Source organism: Mesoplodon bidens (assembly GCF_964165515.1).
Source record: "Mesoplodon bidens genome assembly, chromosome: 3".
Taxonomy (NCBI): Eukaryota; Metazoa; Chordata; class Mammalia; order Artiodactyla; family Ziphiidae; genus Mesoplodon; species Mesoplodon bidens.
This window is the reverse complement of record NC_138178.1, coordinates 45411180-45428036: the sequence shown is the minus strand read 5'-3', so window position 1 is coordinate 45428036 and position 16857 is coordinate 45411180.

Sequence of the window (16857 nt, the reverse complement as noted above, 5' to 3'; positions counted from 1 at the left end):
TTCTGATAAGGAATGATGTAGGCAGTGAGCAAGTAGTTAAAGGCAGTCCAGCTGATTAAAAGGATTCCCCATTCAAAAGCAAATGATACAACATGCTTATACTGTGTTAAACTACATTGTTGTCCACTGAGTTTCTCTTCAGTTCTCTCAGATTCTTCATGCTGCCCAAACACCAGAGCTAGTAGCTTTTTGACTTTGTAGAGACAGTTTCCCCATTTCTAGAAGATAATATACAATGGATAAAAAAGTTGTGTAGGGGAAAATATCTACGTCCTAACCTTCCTGTTCCTTTGATCACACGTTTGCCAAGAGGTAGTACCACCTTGTCCCAGAGTTGTGAGAACTCAGTGATACAGGAAATGTTCCAGCCAGGTACACTGCATATATTGTAATATTCACAACCCTTTAAGTTAGTCCTCATTTTGCAGGTGAGGAACATTAGAATATGAAAATAGCTTCATCCATATACTTGTCACTAACAAGTAGCAGAGCTTAAATTCAAGCTCTGACAATCACTAGCTGAAATCCTAAACAGCATCTAGCATGTTGGTGTTCAATATACATGTATTTATTCATTCAAGGAAAAAAAATCTAGCAGTAAAGTATCCAGGAGGAAAGGATAGATTTCATGGAGTAGTTTAACCTATGACTCTAGAATGAACACTTTTTCTTACCAGTTTTTCCAGGACTGACAGGTGATCACCTATCCCAGGTTGAGTATAATTCAGACAAGTTCAGGGAAATTAAATTGTTGGGTTTTTTTGTGTTTTTTTTTTGCGGTACGCGGGCCTCTCACTGTGTGGCCTCTCCCGTTGCGGAGCACAGGCTCCAGATGCGCAGGCTCAGCGGCCATGGCTCACGGGCTTAGCCGCTCCACGGCATATGGGATCTTCCCAGACCGGGGCACGAACCCGTGTCCCCTGCATCGGCGGGCGGACTCTCAACCACTGCGCCACCAGGGAAGCCCGGAAATTAAGATTTTTGAAATTTACTTCAAAAATTAGTACAGCAGCGCAAGTAATTACAGTATAATTATTGGAGCAAGTGTTCATTTAGCAATGCATGTTAATCTTGTTATCCAAAGAAGATTTTGAAATTCAACACCTGCTTCAATTGAGCAACTTCAGTATTAATTTTAAATGTTTATTTTGTGTCTGCTATGTGTGAGGCATTGCCTCACTTAGCAAGTTAATTCATGTTATATTTGAGAAATTTGAATCATTGCAAAGTGCATTCTTCTAGTTATAGTTCATGTTTTATAGGACTTTAATTCTAATAGCTGTTGCTCTTGGGCCAATTCTTAAATTCTCTAAGACTGTCAGGATTACTGACAATAGAGTTATGTCTTTGTCCCAGGGGCTGAAAGTCCTGATGCTGACAAGCTTCAGGTTTAATCTAAGGTGAGAGGTGGGTTTTGAAGGTGCCCAGTGTACTGTTTGATTCGTCTTTCTAATAACTGATGTGGAAAAGAATCTAAAATCATGTTCTTGCAATGCATAAGCACACATGATAATATTTTATTCCCACTGTTAGTTAAGTGGAACTTCAGGAATAATGTGGGCCCTACTAAGCAACTGTATTCCTTTTTCTCGATGGGAAGTCCCCACTGGAGATTAGGGATCCAGGAAGATTTGATCAAAACAGTTGAGGATTAACTACAGTAGCACTCAGAGTGGGGGCCTCAAGCCTGATGGCACAAGAGAATCATCTGGGGCAATTTACAGTTATCAGTGCCAGGTCCCTGCCCTAGACCAATTAAATGAGAATCTGGGGTTGAGGCCCAGGCATTGGTATTTTTAAAAAGTTACCAGGTGTTGGGGTCAAGAAAGATGGTGACAAAAGAGGTACCTGAACTCTTCTCCCATGGACATGCAGAGCAATCAACTCTGAAAGAAATTTAGAAACTAACTGAATGACTCGTATACACTGGTGAATGAACAAAACCCACGTTGAAATGGATAGGGAAGGCTGAGACACACCATAAACCCCACCACCAGCACAACACCGTACAGTCAGGTAGAAACTCCCAACTTCCAGCCTCTCCCTGAGGATTAAAGGGTTTGAACCTCCCATTTGGTGTCCCAACTTTAAAGATGCTCACCTGAGGAGTGGGCCCTCCAAAACACCTAGATCTGAAAGCCAATCAGGCTTGCGCCCACAAGACTATAGCAAACAAAGGAGCAGTTGTTAATGGGTGTGTGAGCACTTGCTGTGGCTATACCCCCTGGACTCTGTGTGGCAGAAGCAGGCAAAAATCACCAGTTTCCCAATCTTTCTCTGAAAGGAGTGTATGTGCATACTTTGAAAGCTGCTGCCTTAGGGTCAGGCTTCTACTTTAGGACACATCTAGGCACTAGCTGTGTTTTCTGGAGACAGGAACCTGTCGGACACCTCCTCTGCTATAGCCTCTCCCTATAGCCCCTCAAAGTTGCCACTGTCACCATGGAAGGAGCTTATATGCATATCTGTGCCCAGCTTTTGCACTGCTGCCTGTGGGATGGGCCCTTAGATTGCCTGGCTCTGATAGCTAACAGGGCTTGCATTCATGAGTCCTACAGGATAGTAGCAAACAAAGAAGCAGTTCTTAATGGGCACAGAAGCACCCCTTGACCCCCTGCATCTATATATGCGGGCCTAGAGCAGAGGGTGCAGGCAAAAATTCTTACCTCCCAGTTCCTCCCTAGAAGGGGCTTAACTAAAAACTTTCCCAGCTGCCGCCTAAGGGTCTGCCTTCTAATCAGTCTGTATCTAGGTTCTGGCTGAGATCCTCTACTTTAGGACACTGACAGATCTTGGTACACCCTCAAGTACTGGGAGCCATTCAGAACAAAGAAGGCAGCTTGGAAGATCACAGAGGTTTGAGAGAACCAGGAGCTAGGGTCAGGCTGATAGATGAGGTTTATCTCCTACACAAGACCATTCTGTCAAGACTGAGAAAGGTGGCTGTTTTATCAGAAATCAACATAAAGAATCAAGGAAAATGAAGAAATAGAGGAGTATGTTCTGAACAAAAGAAGATAATCTCTAGAAAAAGATCTTAATGAAATGGAGAAAAGTAAAGTACCTGATGGAATTCAAAATAACAGTCATAAAGATGCTGAGGTCAGACAGCAATGTACAACAAAATGATAATTTCAAAAATGGGAGAGAAAATGCAGAAAAGCACAAAACAAATCACAGAGCTGAAAAATATAAATTGAACTAAAAAATTCAATAGAGGGATTCAAGAGCAGATTAGAGCAAGTGGAAGAAAGGATCAGTGAACTTAAAAACAGGGCAATGGAATTCATCCAGAGAAGCAAAACCCAAAAAGTATGAAGAAGGTGAAGATATCATAAGGGTCTTATGGGATACCATCATAGCACAGTTATATGCATTAAAGGGGTCCTAGAAGGAGGAGAGACAGAGAGAGAGAGACAGAGAGAGAGAGACAGAGAGAGAGAGAGAGAGAGAGAAAGCTTATTTTTAAAAATATTGGCTGATAACTTCCCTGATTTGGGAAAGGGAACAGACTTACAGATCTATGAATGCCAGAGTCTTCCAAATAAAGAGGATTTGGAGAGACCCATATAAGGCATATTATAATTAAACTGCCAAAGGATAAAGGAAAGGAAAGAATCTTAAAAGTAGCAAGAGAAAAGCAACTTGTTTCATGCAACAAGTTGTATATGTACCCCCCATAAGACCATCAATGGCTTTTTTAGCAGGGACTTTGCAGGACGGAAGTGAGTGGCAGAATATTTTCAAAGTAGAAGAAAGAAAGAAAGAAAGGAAGAAAGAAAAGGAATGAATGAAGGAAGAAAGGAAGGAAAGAAGGAAGAAAGAAAGAAAGAAAGAAGGAAAGAAAGAAGGAAAAGAAAGGAAGAAAATGTTGCCAATGGAGAATACTCTGGCAAAAATATCCTTCAGATTTGGAGAGAGAGTTTTCCAGACAAACAAAAGCTAAAGGAGTTTATCACCACTGGACTGGCCTTACAAGACATATTGAAGTGTTCTTCAAGCTGGAATTAAGTGATCCTAATTAGTAACAAGAAACGTAAGAAGGCATAAAACTCACTGGTAAAAGTAACTATAGGGCTTCCCTGGTGGCGCAGTGGTTGAGAGTCCGCCTGCCGATGCAGGGGACACGGGTTCGTGCCCCGGTTCGGGAAGATCCCACATGCCGCAGAGCGGCTGGGCCCGAGAGCCATGGCCGCTGAGCCTGCGCGTCCGGAGCCTGTGCTCCACAACGGGAGAGGCCACAACAGTGAGAGGCCCATGTACCGCAAAAAAAAAAAAAAAAGTAACTATATAGTTCAACTCAGAATACTGTAAAGTTATAACATTGATGGGTAAGTCACTTATAATTCTACTATAAGGATTAAAAGACCAAAGTATTAATAATAACCTCAATAATTTGTTAATGGTTACACAACATAAAAAGACAAATTGTGACAAAAATGTGGGTGGGGGAGTGTAAAAATGTAGAGCTTCAAAGTTATGTTATCAGCTTAAAATAGACTTATATTTTATGTAAGCATCATGGTAACCTCAAAGCAAAAACCTATAGTAGATGCACAGAAGATAAAGAGAAATGACTTTAAGAATACCACTACAGAAAATCATTAAATTGCAAAGAAAGAAAGCAAGAGAGGATCAAAAGAACAAAGCAGTTACAAAACAACCAGAAAAACAACAAAATAGCAATATCAAGTCCATTTCTATCAATCATTAATGTAAATGGGCTATATTCTCATATCAAAAAACAAAGTAGCTGAATGGATAAAACAAACAAAACCAAAAACAAAACAAAAGATGAAAAAAACCAAGACCCAACTATATGCTGCCTACAAGAAACTCACTTCAGGTAATTCCCTGGTGGTCCAGTGGTTAGGATGCCATGCTCTCACTGCTGAGAGCATGGATTCACTCCCTGGTCGGGGAACTAACATCCCACAAGCTGTGCGGCACAGCCAAAACAAACAAAACAAAACAAAACACACACACACACAAAAACAACAAAAAAGAAACAAATAAAACCTCACTTCAGCTTTAAGGATACACATAGACTGAAAGTGAAAGGATTGGAAAAGATATTCCAAACAAATGGAAATCAAAAGAAGCCAAGGTAGTTAAATTTACATTAGACAAAACAGACTTTAAGTCAAAGACTAACAGGAAACAAAGAAGGTCATCATATAATGATAGAGGGTTCAATTAATCAGTAGAACAAAACATCAGTAAATATTTATGCAGCTAACATAGGAGCACCTAAATATATAAATTCAGTGTTAACATACCTGAAAGGAGTAATATATAAGCAGTACAATAATAGTAGGGGAGTTCAATATCCCACTTTCATTAAAGGATACATCATCCAGACAGAAAATCCATAAAGAAATACTGCACTTTAAACCACACATTAGTCAGATATTTCTAATAGACATTTATAGCATTCCATCAAACAGCAGCAGAATACACATTCTTTTCAAGTGCACACGAAATATTCTCCAGGATAGATTATGTTAGGCCACAAAGCAAGCCTTAATAAAATTAGGATTGAAATCATATAAATATACACTGACAACAAAAGATCAGAAAGAGAAATTAAGGAAACAATCCCATTTCCCATTGCATAAAGAATAAAATACCTAGGTATAAACCTACCCAAGGAGGCAAAAGACCTGTAGGAGCGCACATGGGCAGCAGCAGGCACTAATTGCTGCCTCTGCTATCCCAGGAGTGCACGGCCTGTTGCCGCCACTAAGAGACACAGGAGCAGGCACCAAGCACTGCTCCTGCTGTCCTGGGAGTGCGTGGGCCACTGCCATGGCTGGGAGACCTGTGAGTGGGTGCCAATCGCTACCCCTGCTGTACTGGGAGAATGCACAGGCCACCGCACCTGCACACCACCTATCAAGGGGATAATGGCCAGAACACACTGAGGAAAGAGGCAGCAAGCATCCAAACTAAAAGCAGCCCCTTGATTCTGGACAAGATGGGAGAGTAGAAGGACTTAAGCTCACCTCTTCTTATGAAAACACCAAAATCACAACTAGCTGCTGAACAACCATCAACAAAAAAGACTGGAACCTACTAAAAAAGATATTTTACATCCAAAGACAAAGAAGAAGTCAAAACGAGACAGTAGGGGGTCCTTTTGCAATATAATCAAATCCTATACCTGCTGAGTGGGCAACCCACAAACTAGAAAATAATTATATTGCAGATGTTCTCCCACAGGAGTGACAGTTCTGAGCCCCATGTAAGGCCCAGCCTGACGATCTGGAACTGGGAGGAGGAACCCTGAGAGCATTTGGCTTTGTAGTCCAGTGGAGCTTGAATGCAGGAGCTCCACAGGACTGGGGGAAACAGAGACTCTGCTCTCAGAGGGCACACACAAGATTTCATATGCACTGGGACACACCACAAAGCAGTGACTCCATAGGAGCCTCTGCCAGACATACCTGTGTGTCTTAGAGAGTCTCCTGGGGAGACAGGGGTTGGCAGTGGCTCACTGTGGGGGCAAGGACACAAGTTGCTTGGCCCCAGGGAATATCAATCAGCATGAGCTCTCCTGGAGGTCACCATTTTGGCATTGAGACCTGGCCCAAGTGAGTAGTCTGCAGACTCCACTGCTGGGACACCTGAGCCCAAACAGCAAGGAAGGGGGGGAACACAGCCCCACCCATCATCAGACAGGCTGCCTAAAGATGTACTTCGCTAACAGCCACCTCTAAACACATCACTTGACATAATCTTGTCCATCAGAGGGACAAGACCCAGATCCACCCACCAGTGGGCAAGCACACCAGTCCCTCCCACCAGGAAGCTTACACAAGCCCCTGGACCAACCTCACCCACCAGGGGGCAGACAGCAGAAGCAAGAGGAACTATGATCCTGCAGCCTGTGGAAAGGAGATCACAAACACAGAAAGTTAGATAAAATGAGATGGCAGAGAAACATGTTCCAGATGAAGGAACAAGGTAGAAACCCAGAAGAACAATTAAGTGAAGTGGAGATAGACAATCTACCTGAAAAAGAATTCAGACGAATGATAGTAAAGATATCTAAGATCTCAGAAAAAAGAATGGAGACACAGACTGAGAAGATAAGAAATGTTTAACAAAGAGCTAGAAGAAAAAACAGAGAGGAACAATACAATAACTGAAATGAAAAATACACTAGAAGGAATCAATAGCAGAATAACTGAGGCAGAAGAACAAATAAGTGAGCTGGAAGACAGAGTGGTGGAAATCACTGCTGTAGAACAGAATAAAGAAAAAAGAATTGAAAGAAATGAGGACAGTCTCAGAGACCTCTGGGACAACACTGAATGCACCAATGCATTCTAGGGGTCCCAGAAGGAGAAGAGAGGCAGAAAGGGCCCGAGAAAATATTTGAGAAGATTATAGCCAAAAACGTCCCTAACTTGGGAAAGGAAACACTTGCTCAAGTCCAGGAAGTGCAGAGAGTCCCATACAGCATAAACCCAAGGAAGAACATGCCGAGATACATATTAATCAAATTCACAAAAACTAAAGACAAAGAGAAAATATTAAAAGCAACACGGGAAAAGCAACAAATAACATACAAGGGAATCCCCATAAGGTTATCAGCTGATTTTTCAGCAGAGACTCTGCAGGCCAGAGGGGAGTGGCATGATATAGATAGATAGACAGATATAGATATATATTTATTTATTTTTGGCACATAACAGAGATTTTATTGAGTCAGTTTGTTATTTACATACTCATAAGGGATTTTAAAAAGAAGTTAAATGGAAGATGTTCTCAACAGAGAGAAATAAGATATTCCAATCTATTGTTCCAGTTTATAGCTCACATATAAATAATGGAATAAACATGATCTGAAAATAGTTGCACAGTGCGTGCTTCAAAGCCAGCTAATGAAAAGCAACATCTCCCTTTTTCTATGGCTGATGGCACTCCAAAGACACTACCTTTTCTTTTTTTCTTTTTTAAGGAGACTGACCTGTCAGTTACACTGGTGTTTAGCACCATTGCTGGGTCTCCCGGGTCCACAGTTTAACTTTTATTTGCAGAATGCCATTGTGGTTCAAGGCATGGCATTCCAGTGGGCTCACTGCTCCCAGCAGCACAGGGCTGCAGAAAGTGCCTTCACTCTCAGAGTGAAATTACAGCTTCCCATGCTCGAGCTCTGAGCACAGCCTCATAAAATCAATCCCTATCACACTGCAAGGGTGGACGTGAGAAATCCCACTTTTCAAGGGCTTAGAGGGCAGGAAGGATTTGGGACTCCATGCATGCCCTCTCTGTGCTTTTTAGAGGTTCACACACCACATGCACCTGGCCTGTGTCTGGAGAGGGTTGTGGCAGAGCCCAAGCCCAGCCCTGAGCCCAGAAGAAGAACAAAGGGGACTTGCCTGCCTTTGCTCCTGGGGGCAGCACATGCCCAGTTGCCAGCCCCACCCCTCTTTGGCAGCACGCCCTTCCCCCACAACATGGCCCCCATGGCTGGGTGAAACGGTGGCCACACCACAAAATGGCAGCTGCGTCACAAGATGACAGCTGGGCCAGGCCCCAAGTGGGCACTGGAGGGAAAATTAAAGGTGCTGCAGAGAAATTAAAGGTCCCATGGATCCCATCCCTAGTGCAGCAATGCAAGCCAGAGCTTCCTCTTGATGGTGGTCAGGGGCCGCAGCCCTTCTTGGGTACAGGCATGCCTCCATGGCCACGTGGAGACACCCCGGCCTTCCTGTACCACCCCACCCAGCAGCACCATCCTCTGCCCTCTCAAGTCCAAAAGACTTGGCAACTTTGTGCCTGGGCTGCCTTTTCCCTTTCAAACAGCCCCCTCTTCAGGAGGCTCTTACTTAAGGGCATACAAACTGGAAAGAACTGAGCGTGGCACACCTGTTGGGTGACACTTGTGTGCCGAGGACACCCTTTTGGTTGGACGTGTGGAGGGAGTACCCCTTTCCTAGGGTCTCCACACTCGCAGCTTAACTCCAGACCACCAAAGTAAAGATAGGAAAGGGGAATCAAAGAGTCCCGACGAGGAGAAATTAAGGAAAAGGGGCCAAAGTCCCATAGCAGGCCTTTGGCAGCCATGTTGAATTCCAACGCACTGAGTCCACGCCCTAGAGAGCAGTGAAGAGCCACCAGTGGCCCACTGCATGAAGGCACTTTAGAGCATGGATGTCAGCTTTCGTTCCACCACGCAAACATCCAGTGAGTGTCTTAGGATTTTCATCATTCCCTCCTGCTCTTTCCCTTCTCCCTGTGGTGAGGGGTATTGGGGGCTGGGCACAGGCAGAAGAAGGAGCAGCTGCTGTCATCCCCATGCTTTTTCCCCAGGCATGAGGGTCTTGGTGGGCTTGGGCTTTGCTTTGGTCATGGCTTGATGGATGGAGGCAGGGCAGTGGCAGTGTGCTTTGGAATTTTTGCTTTTCCTTCTCTCAAATGCTTGCTTCCCTGCACTCTCCATCCCCCAGCTTCCCTTGAGCTCTGACTTTCCAGAAACGTCTCAGGGAAACTCAGCAAAAATCTGCAGGCTCTGACACCACCTCTCTCCTGGAGCATGCACGATGCACTCACATAATATATTTAAAGTGATGAAAGGGAAGAACCTACAACCAAGAATACTCTACCCAGCAAGGCCCTTGGTCAGATTCAACCGAGGAATCAAAAGATTTACAGACAAGCAAAAGCTAATAGAATTCAGCACCACAAAACCAGCTTTACAACAAATACTAAAGGAACTTCTCTAGGCAGAACAGAAAAAGCCACAAGTAGAAAAAAGAAAATTACAAATGGGAAAGGTCACTGGTAAAGGCAAACATACAGTAAAGTTAGGAAATCATCCACATACAAATATGATATCAAAACCAGGAATCATGAGGAGAAGAGAGTACAAATGCAGGATATTGGAAATGCATTTGAAATTAAGAGACCAGCAATTTAAAACAATCTTGTTTATACATAGACTGCTATATCAAAACCTCATGGGAACTGCAAACCAAAAATATGTAATAGATACACACACACAAGAAAAAGCAATCCAAGCACAACACCAAAGATGGTCATCAAATCACAAGAGAAGCTGAAAGGAAGAAAAAATATCCACAAAAACAAACCCAAACAATTAAGAAAATAGAAATAGAACTTACATGTTGATAATTACCTTAAATGTAAATGGATTAAATGCTCCAACCAAAAGACATAAACTGGCTGAATGAATACAAAAATAAGACCCATATATATGCTGTCTACAAAAGACCCACTTCAGATCTAGGGACACATACAGACTGAAAGTGAGGGGATGGAAAAAGGTATTCCATGCAAATGGCAATCCAAAGAAAACTGGAGTAGCAATACTCAGACAAAATAGACTTAGAAATAAAGACTGTTACAAGAGACAAGGAAGGACACTACATAATGATCAAAGGGTAAATCCAAGAAGACATAATAATTATAAACATATATACACCCAACATAGGAGCACCTCAATATATAAGGCAAATGCTAACAGCCATAAAAGGGGACATCGACAGTAACACAATAATAGTGGGGGAATTTAACACCCCACTTACATCAATGGACAGATCATCCAGGAAGAAAATCAATAAGGAAACACAGTCCTTAAATGACACATTAGATCAGATGGACTTAATTGATATTTACAGAACATTCCATCCAAAAGCAGTGGAATACACATTCTTCTCAAGTGCACATGGAACATTCTCCAGGATTGATCATATGGTGGGCCACAAAGCAAACCTCAGTAAATTTAAGAAAACTGAAATCATATCAAGGGTCTTTCCCAACCACAGTGCTATGAGATTAGAAATCAACTACAAGAAAAAAAACCCTAAAAAACACAAACACATGGATACTAAAAAATATGCTACTAGACAACCAGTGGATCACCAAGGAAATCAAAGAGGAAATAAAAAAATACCTGGAGACAAATGACAATGAAAACATGACAATCCAAAACCTATGGGTTGCAACAAAAGCAGTTCTAAGAGGGAAGTTTATATCAATACAATCTTACATCAGGAAACAAGAAAAATCTCAAATAAACAACCTAACCTTACACCTAAAGCGATTAGAGAAAGAAGAACGAACAAAACCCAAAGTTAGTAGAAAGAAAGAAATCATAAAGATCAGAGCAGAAATACATGAAATAGAGATGAAGAAAATAATAGAAAAGATCAATGAAACTAAAAGCTGGTTCTTTGAGAACATAAACAAAATTGATTGGGAGAGGGCCCAAGTCAATAAAATTAGGAACAAAAAAGGAGAAGTTACAACACAACAGAAATACACAGGATCATGACAGACTACTACAAGCAACTATATGCCAACAAAATGGAATACCTAGAAGAAATGGACAAATTTTTAGAAAGGTACAACCTTCCAAGACTGAACCAGGAGGAAATAGAACATATGAACAGACCAATCACAAGTACTGAAATTGAAACTGTGATTTTAAAACTCCCAACAAACAAAAGTCCAGGACCAGATGGCTTCACAGGTGAATTGTATCAAACATTTAGAGAAGAGTTAACATCTATCCTTCTCAAACTATTCCAAAAAGTTGCAGAGGGAGGAACACTCCCAAACTCATTCTATTGAGGCCACCATCACCCTGATACCAAAAGGAGACAAAAATACCACAGAAAAATAAAATTACAGGCTAGGACTTCCCTGGTGGTACAGTGGTTAAGAATCTGCCTGCCAATGCAGGGGACATGGTTTTGAGCCCTGGTCCAGGAAGATCCCACATGCCGCAGAGCAACTAAGCCCGTTCACCACAACTACTGAAGCCCATGCACCTAGAGCCTGTGCTCTGCAACAAGAGAAGCCACTGCAATGAGAAGCCCACTCACTGTGACGAAGAGTAACCCCTGCTTGCTGCAGCTAGAGAAAGCTCGCATGCAACAAAGAAGACCCAATGCAGCCAAAAATAAATAAACAAATAAATAAATTTAAAAATAAGAAAATTACAGGCTAATATCAGTGATGAACATAGATGCAAAAATCCTCAACAAAATACTGCAAACCGAATCCAACAACACATTAAAAGGATCATAAACCAAGATCAAGTGGGATTTATCCCAGGGATGCAAGGATTCTTCAATATCCGCAAATCAATCAGTGTTGTACACAACAAACTGAAGAATAAAAGCCATACGATCATCTCAATAGATGCAGAAAAAGCTTTTGACAAAATTCAACACAAATTTATGATAAAAGCTCTCTAGAAAGTGGTCATAGACAGAACCTACCTCAAGATAATAAAGGTCATATATGACAAACCCACAGCAAACATCGTTCTTAATGGTGAAAAGCTGAAAGCATTTCCTCTAAGATCAGGAACGAGACAAGGCTGTCCATTCTCGCCACTTTTTTTTTTGTGTGTGTGGTATGCGGGCCTCTCACTGTTGTGGCCTCTCCCGTTGCGGAGCACAGGCTCCGGATGCGCAGGCTCAGTGGCCATGGCTCACGGGCCCAGCCGCTCCGCAGCATGTGGGATCTTCCTGAGCCAGGGCACGAACCCGTGTCCCCTGCATCAGCAGGCAGACTCTCAACCACTGCGCCACCAGGGAAGCCCCCTCGCCACTTTTATTCAACATAATTTTGGAAGTCTTAGCCATGGCAATCAAAGAAGAAAAGAAATAAGAAGAATCCAAATTGGAAAAGAAGTAAAATTGTCACTGTTTGCAGATGACATGATACTATCCATAGAAAAACCTAAACGTGCTATTAGAAAACTACTAGAGCTCATCAATGAATTCAGTAAGGTTGCAAGATACAAAATTAATACATAGAAATCTCTTGCATTCCTAAACAATCACAGTGGAAGTTCAGAAAGAGAAATTAAGGAAACAATCCCATTCACCATTGCATCAAAAAGAATAAAATACCTGGGAGGTATTTTACCTAACCTACCTAAAAAGGCAAAAAAACTATAAGACACTGATGAAAGAAATCAAAGACAACACAAACAAATGGAAGGATATACCATGTCATCAGATTGGAAGAATGAATATTGTCAAAATGACTGTACTACCCAAGGCAATCTACAGATTCAATGCAATCCCTATCAAATTACCAATGGCAGACTGAGCTGGAGGAATCAAACATCCTGATTTCAGTCTATGCTACAAAGCTACAGTAACCAAAACAGTATAGTACTGGCACAAAACAGAAATACAGATCAATGGAACAGGATAGAAAGCCGAGATGAACCCACACACCTTTGGTCAATTAATCTATGACAAAGGAGGCAAGAATATACAATGGAGAAAAGACAGTCTTTTTAATAAGTGGTGCTGTGAAAACTGGACAGCTACATGTAAAATAATGAAATTAGAACATTCCCTAACACCATATACAAAAAAACTCAAAATCGATTAAAGACCTAAATGTAAGACAGGATATTATAAAACTCTTAGAGGAAAACATAGGCAGAACACTCTGACATAAATCGAAGCAAGATCTTCTTTGATCCACTACCTAGATTAATGAAAATCAAAACAAAAATAAACAAATGGGAACTAATTAGACTTAAAAGCGTTTGCACAGCAAAGGAAACCATAAACAAAGTGAAAAGACAATCCACAGAATGGGGGAAAATATTTGCAAACTAAGCGGCCAACAATGGATTAATCTCCAAAATATACAAACAGCTCATGCAGCCCTATATATATAAAAAAATAAAAAATAAAAAAATGGGCAGAAGATCTAAATAGACATTCCTCCAAATAAGACATACAGATGGCCAAAAAGCACATGAAAAGCTGCTCAGCATTGCTAATTATTAGAGAAATGCAAAACCTACAATGAGGTATCACCTCACACTGGTCAGAATGGATATCATCAAAAAGTTCACAAAAAATAAATGCTGGAAACATGGATGGTCCTAGAGATTGTCATACTGAGTGAAGTAAGTCAGACAGAGAAAGTGAAATATGATATCACTTATATGTGGAATCTTAAAAAAATGATACAAATGAACTTATTTACAAAACAGTTACTAGGGGGAAGGGTGGGGGGAAGCAATAGTTAGGGAGTTTGGGATTGACATGTTTACACTGTTATATTTAAAATGGATAACCAACAAGGACCTACTATATAGCACAGGGAACTCTGCTTAATATAATGTAACAACCCAAATGGGAAAATAATTTGAAAAAGAATAGATACATGTATATATATAACTGAATCACTTTGCTATACACCTGAAACTAACACAACATTGTTAATCAACTATATTCCAATATATTAAAAAAACAACAATAAATGCTGGAGAGGGTGTGGAGAAAAGGGAAACCTCCTACACTGTTGGTGGGAATGTAAATTGGTACAATCACTATGGAGAACAGTATGGAGGTTCCTTAAAAAACTAAAGCAATCCAGGGCATATCCAGAGAAAACCGTAATTTGAAAGGATACATGCACCCTAATGTTCATTGCAGCGCTATTTACAATAGCCAAGACATGGAAGCAACCTAAATGTCCATTGATAGAGGAATGGATAAAGAAGATGAGGTACATATATACAATGGAATATTACTCAGCCATAAAATAGAATGAAATAATGCCATTTGCAGCAAACATGGTTGGACTTAGAGATTATTATACTAAGGGAAGTAAGTCAGACAGAGAAAGACAAATATGATATTATATCACTTATATATGGAATCTAAAAAAAATGATACAAATGAACTTATTTATAAAACAGAAACAGACTCACAGACATGGAAAACAAACTTATGGTTACCAAAGGGGAAACATGGGGCAGGGGGACAGATAAATTAGGAGATTGAGATTAACATATACACACTACTATAGATAAAGTAGGCAATCAATAAGGACCTACTTTATAGCACAGGGAACTCTACTCAATATTCTGGAATAACCTATATGGGAAAGAATCTGAAAAAGAAAGGATATATGTATATGTATAACTGAATCACTTAGCTGTACACCCGAAAGTAACACAACAATGTAAACCAACTACAGTCCAATATAAAATAAAAATTAAATTAAAAAAGAAATCATATCAAGCTTCCTTTCCATCCACAATGGTATGAAATTAGGAATCAATTACAAGAAGTATCTGGAAAAAAAACCCCCACAAATATAAAGAAATTAAACAACATGCTCCAGAACAACAAATGGGTCAAAGAAGAAATCAAAGGGAAATACGAAAAATATTTTGAGACAAATGAAAATGGAAAGACAACATACCAAAACGTATGAGATGCAGCAAAAGCAGTTCAAGGAGGAAAGTTTATACAGTTTACCCTTGAACAACACATGTTTGAATGGCGTGGGTCCACTTAATACCTACAATTTTTTTCCAAAATTGTTGGCTCTCTGTATCCATGGAGTCCACATTTGTGGACTCAACTAACTGTGGATTGAGTACTATGTTTACAACCCACGGTTGGTTGAATCCTTGGATGCAGAATATGCAGATACAGAAGGCTGACCATGGGACTTGGGCATCTGCTCATTTTGTTATCCTCAGTCTTGGAGCCAATATCCCATTGATACTGAGGGATGACTATAGTATTAAATGCCTGCATTAAGAGAAAGCAAAATCTCAAACAACCCAATCTTACACATAAAGGAATTAGAAAAAGGATAAACTAAGCCAAAAGTTAGAAGGAAGAAATAATAAAGCTCAGAGTGGAAATAAATAAATTAGAGATTAAAAAGACAATAGAAAAGATCAATGAAACTAAGACCTGGTTTTTAAAAAGATAAACAAAATAGACAAACCTTTAACTAGACTGACTAAGAAAAGATGGGAATTATAATTGTAAGAGGATACATGACAACTGATACAACAAACACAAAGAATCATAAGGCAGCAAAAGCAAAAATCAACAAGTAGGTCTACATCAAACTAAAAAGCTTCTGCACAGCAGAGAAAACCATCAATAAAATGAAAAGGCAACCTACCAAATGGAAGAAAATATTTTCACATCATATGCGCAATAAGGGGTTAACATCTAAAGTATATAAAGTACTCATACAACTCAGTAGTAAAAACCTAAATAATGATATTCAAAAATGTGCAGAGGATCTGACTAGACATTTCTTTAAAGATAACATACAAATGCACAACGGGTACATGAAAAGGTGCTCAACATGACTACTCATCCTGGAAATGCAAATCAAAATCAGTGAGATATCACTTCACACCTGTTAAAATGGCTACTATCAAAAAGACAAGAGGGGTTTCCCTGGTGGCGCAGTGGTTGGGAGTCCGCCTGTTGATGCAGGGGACACGGGTTCATGCCCTGGTCCGAGAAGATCCCACATGCTGCGGGGCGGCTGGGCCCGTGAGCCACAGCCGCTGAGCCTGCGCATCTGGAGCCTGTGCTCCGCAACGGGAGAGGCCACAACAGTGAGAGGCCCGCGTACCGCAAAAAAAAAAAAAAAAAGACAAGAGATGGAGACCAAGATGGCAGAGTAGGAGAATGCTGGTCTCACCTCCTCTCACGAGCACCTCAGAACTACAACTACATATAGAGCAACTCTCACTGAAATTGACCCAGGAGCTAGCAGAACAGTTCTACAAGCAAGGCTGTAAAGAAAGATCCACATGTACTCGGGTAGGAAGGGAGGAAATGCAAAATAGGTGGGACTGGTACCCCTAGTGGGGGACAAAGAAGAAGAAAGGGTTATCACAGGCTCAGGGATCCTCCCTGGGGAGTGAGGGGTTTGAGCCATGTATTAGGCACCCCAGCCCTGGGATATGACACTGGGAAGATGAGCCCCTTTGCTGTTTTGAAAATCAGTGTGGCTTACTGGGGGGGTGTATGAAACTGAGACTCTGATCTTGAAAAGCACATGCATTAATTTGCTTAC